At 49.8% G+C, this 4841-nt stretch overlaps 1 long non-coding RNA gene across 1 annotated transcript; it reads right to left on the reverse strand.

Moving 5' to 3' along the window:
• Window positions 1-931: 931 nt before the first annotated feature.
• LOC135397588 (uncharacterized) lies at window positions 932-1500 on the reverse strand. The gene is made up of 2 exons (XR_010423665.1): window positions 1407-1500; window positions 932-1074 (listed from the first exon to the last, which is right to left on the reverse strand). It is a non-coding gene; the product is annotated as an uncharacterized LOC135397588 (long non-coding RNA).
• Between the last annotated feature and the right edge of the window lie 3341 nt (window positions 1501-4841).

A 4841-nucleotide genomic window follows, 5' to 3' on the forward strand; every position in this document is an offset into this window, starting at 1 on the left:
GTGAATTAGACAGACCGAAAGGCATCCGTACAAATTCGAACAAACCTCTATGGCAAGTAAAGGCTGTTTTTTGAGACATCCTCCGGGGCAACTTGGATTTGCAAAAATCCTCGACTACAGTCAAGCGTCGAAAACACAGTTGCATTGCCCAGGGAATACAAGACTGACACAATGGACGGAAAGGGGTAAGAGTCCCTTACAGTTACTGCGTTAAGTCGACGGTAGTCGACGCATAACCTAGCCGTACAATCACGTTTCGGAGCCAGGACAATAGGAAAGGCCCAAGGTCTCTGGGACCTTTGTACTGCACCAGTTTGGTGCATTTCGTCAAGAGCAGCGTCTAATAAGGCACGCTTATGAACACTCAATGGTCTCGGATTACAACGCCAGGGCCTAGTGTTACCGGTGTCTATGCTATGCTGTAACACAGACGACTTACCCGGTTTCTCTGTAAAGATTCCGTCAAACTGCTGCAGTACTTGTTCAAGCTGACGGCCCCGTTCCTCAGGACCATGGAATGACCCCAAGACCGTCGGCAGCCCAGTCGTTTCAACGGACGCTGCTACAGCTAGCTGTGCTGTGGTCCCGTGCTGCGGCGAAGCGGAAAAATCCCGACGAGTCGTGGTAAACATATCCTCCATTGGGCAGGTCCAGCGCCAACTTCTGCCGGATGATGAAGTCTCTGCCCAGGATAACAGGAACTGCCAGGCCAGGAGTAGTAATGTTACAACCCAAGATTTACACAGAAAATCCACGGCAAGTATTGCACATTTTACTTTAAATTATTTTAAAATTACTTTAAATTTTTTAAAAAAATTTAAATTTTTAAAATTTTGAAATTTGGCAAAATCTGACTCAGTGCAATACTTGTCGTGGATTTTCTATGTAAAACTCGGGTTGTAGGAAATAAAAAAACTAGATAGAAAGGAAGCAGACAGTAGGAAATGATTTATTTGAAAATCAACGACGCCATCTTGAAGAAATCCCGCCGGGGCGACTGGAGCACGACGGTTGCAGAGGCAGGTGGCACGCTAGTTCCAAGGCATCACACCAGATGGCGCCAGCATCGTAGCTCTATACGAGAAAGAGAACATGAAAGTACTAGCGACACGTAAAAATGGCAACACTGCTCGACAAGTCTAAGCATACCAGAGCGCGGGGAAAAGGCCTAACCGCTACTGCTAAACAGCACGGAGAAAACACTACACATCGGGGGGAAAGGCTTAAGGCAATCGACAAGGCCTAACCACAGCGTCACAACACTTCGCGGCTAACACAAGGCGGGAACCACACGATGGTAAACGTGCGTCAACAGGCTTGGACACCGCTAAACAAGTCTAAACATGCGAGAAAAGGCTTAACACGAGCACGGTAAAACAACGCGCAAACATCGGTAAATCACTCACCTTTTTTCCCCGCTGCGACGGAGCGTCCGCTCTCGTCGACAGCCAGGGATCAAGTGACGACGGAGCGAACGACCGCACGTCTTCTCCCAACGAGAGCCAGGGGTGGACTGACGTAAGCGCCACTCTACGGGTGCTACGCATGCGCGCGCTCCTAGCGCCCTCTGCTCCACCCGACCGCGCATGCGCGCGCGCGCTCCTAGCTCCCTCTGCGCCGCCCGCGGGTGTTTTCGGTTTCGGCTCTCCGCTGCGCGCGCGCGCGCTCCTAGCGGCGACGGGTGGCTTCTGACTTCCGGTTTTACTCTCGTTTCTTTGCGCGCGCGTTTATCTGTATAAAGGCAGCGCGCACCGCGCTCGCGTCATCACTACGTGAATATGTTCAGCTACCACTCTTTACAAAATTGTTCCCGCACCCACGCTTCTTGGGAAGAAGTGGAGAAGGAATGTTTCAACAGCGAAAGTCCCCGCAACGAGCTCGTCATCACTGCTTTTCGCTACGTGATAGACATGGTAGGCTTTGGCAATATAGGAGAGATCTCGCCGGGGCCGCTGCAGGAGATGGTGCGTCGAATTTACGCCCGTTACAAGAACGTCTGCATAACGGTTCCGGACGGACCCCTGGGACTAATGAGCGAATTTGTGAGCTTGTCCAACGCAGAATTCAACTACATCGCTGCAGACATCGTGGACCTTCTCGCTCGTGCCATCGCTCATATTAAGCACGCTCTACGGAAGCAGCGACATTTGCAAGCAGTCTACATCGCCAACTTTGTCATTGATTTATTGAAATACCGCTTAGTTATTGACATGCAACGCATTAAACAGTCCGAATAACGTTGACGAGACTCTGTCTTTTCTTTCACTGAAACATGTTTATTGAATACAAACAAAGGAGTTGGACGATAGATGCCTGCCCCCTCCCCCCTCCCTGACTTGTCTGATCTAACGAACAGAACGAGATGATCAGACGTGTCAGAAAAGGGGAATCTTCATCGCAGCGTCGTCATTGCACGGGTCACGGTACCAGTACGATGACGGTATGGACATTCTTTTCGTGCACCCATTCCGCTACCGCACTGCCACGATGACCCCTGCTTCTCCTGTCTGCGAGAGAGAGAGAGAGAGAGAGAGAGAAGCATATCTCGACTACAACTTTTATTCTCGATTACATGCGCGTGCAGCTCTTTGTTCCGCGGTTACTCGATCCCTGACGACGACGCTCTCGGGCTCTCTTCCGGGTTTTCCGATGCTGCACAAAGAGAGAGCACTATCGTAATCCTATACGCGTCAAAACACTAGGAAAGCTTACCGTATTCGCAGCTTCCATAAGGGAAGGAGTGTACGGAATCCACGAGATAGCGCTTGTCGTCGTAGGGGACCAAGCTCTTCTTGAGTCTCGAAATGGTGTACATTGTTTGCTTTATACTCTGGATGGTGCACTGCTTCTGAGAGACTGTCTTTTCATTGAACAGAGAATCTCGGTACACTTCGTGCAATAAATGTTTCCTCACCACGTCTTTCTTAACTCCCTTCGCTCTCGCGATCTGTTTGTGTGACCCAGCCAAGAGAATGCTGTACATTTTCGCTCGGATGGCTACGACTTCCTGAATAACACCACCTCCCGTCTCGTCTTTGAAGTACCCCATCTGGTTCGCGTGCTCGTCGTTGAAAAGCGGGTGGTCCGGTGGATAGGAAGACAGATCTAACTCATTCTCAATCTTCATGAGCTGTTCTTCCAGGCTTTCACACGTGAGAGAAAAAATTATGCTGTCCGTATCGCTATAGATCAATTGCACTGGACACGTCAAGCGAGAAAAGAGAGACTCGTAGATGAAGCTGTACATTCGGACTTTGGATATCTCTAGAATGGCAAAGCCCACGTAAAGGGGGTGCGTGCATTTGACCCTCCTATTCTGCATCTCGTATAAGATGCACTTGTCACTCAGAATGTGAAAATGCTGACTGCTGACGGAGCTAGCTTTTCGGAGCGCGCTTTCTTTGTCGTAGGCTATAGCGTACCTTTTCATGCGTCTCACATTTTGTATCGACTTACCGAACGTACTGTTGGACATGGTTTTGTACAAAAGTCGTTCGAATTTCGTGGTGGCGGCATTCCTCAACGTGACGTTTCTGTGCACGAAGGCTCGCAAAAAATTGTCTTGGCGGAACGAAAGAATGCTGTGAACACGCTTTATTTTCATGCCCAACCTCACATACAGTGCGAGCAATGCATAATGAACGACGTAGCGTTCTTTATCGTAGCACGTCAGCAAGAGTTTCTTTGTGGGAGGGGCGTTCAGCGCCAACGCGTCTTTCAAGTGTCGCTGGTAGGGGGAGAGTTCGTTCTCGTTCACACACCTGTGTTCGGGTGCCAGGGGAAAATCCCTGGTGAGTGCGTGCAGTTCTTCGGGGTATGTCAAGTCTACCACGTAGACGTAACCCACTTCCGAATCGTGAGGAATGTTGAGAAAATCGATCTCGCTCCACCTCGAAGGATCGACCCACTCAAAACCACCTGTCGGGAGATGGAAAGTCATCGCGTACGGGTACAAACTATTCACGTCGAGGTACTGGATAAAAGTCTTTTCTTGCTGTGGATCGTAATCGTCGCACTCCTCGTGATTAGCCCGACAGTATCTATGGAAGCTGTTACAAATGCCTCCCCTGATTCCTTTCTCGATCGTTTCGTACATCTCCTGATCACTTATGAGCTCGAGCTTGACTTTAGTGAACTTCAGAGCGCTGCTCCACGCGTAACTGGCAAGGGACACGGTGCGTAAGATATCTATCCTATCCGTTTCTTGCGCAATTCTCCTGAAATGCAGCACGACGTCGCAGAGCTGACAAGTGTCGAGCGTAACGTAGAGACGCGTGTAATCGCCCAGGTCCTTGCATTCGAACAATTCGAAAATCTCGAGGGCGTACTGATAGTCCTCGTCCGTGATCTCTTGGTCGTTCAGGTCACTTTTGAAAGCTTCCTTTGGCGGTAGTGCGGGCAAATTGTACGCTTCGAAACTGTCGACGAAGGTGTACGGGTAAATTCCCTTCTTGAGGAGGCGTCGGAAACGGTCACCAAACATTTGACGAGTACAATGAAACGCGCTCTCACCACCGCTGGCGAGCAGAGTTTCCACCAGGTTCGACAAGGACAGGTTGAAAAACTGCGTGGTATCGCGGAAATGGAGATCTCCAATATTGAACCCTCTTATCTTTTCCGAACTCGAAGCTAAGATCCACGGTTCACCCATATTTAGAACGTGCATGTATCGGAGAAGGGAGCTCAAATCGTATTGCAGGTTGTGCACGCACACGACGAGTTCTTTGGTATTACGACACGTAAGGTTACACGTATCACACAGCGTCGCGACAAAATTCGAAGAACCGGGCTCTACGAAGTGGGTGTGGTCGTGATGCGACACTTTCCGTGTGTGTCGGTTA

This window comes from Ornithodoros turicata, chromosome 6 (genome assembly GCF_037126465.1).
Source record: "Ornithodoros turicata isolate Travis chromosome 6, ASM3712646v1, whole genome shotgun sequence".
NCBI lineage: Eukaryota > Metazoa > Arthropoda > Arachnida > Ixodida > Argasidae > Ornithodoros > Ornithodoros turicata.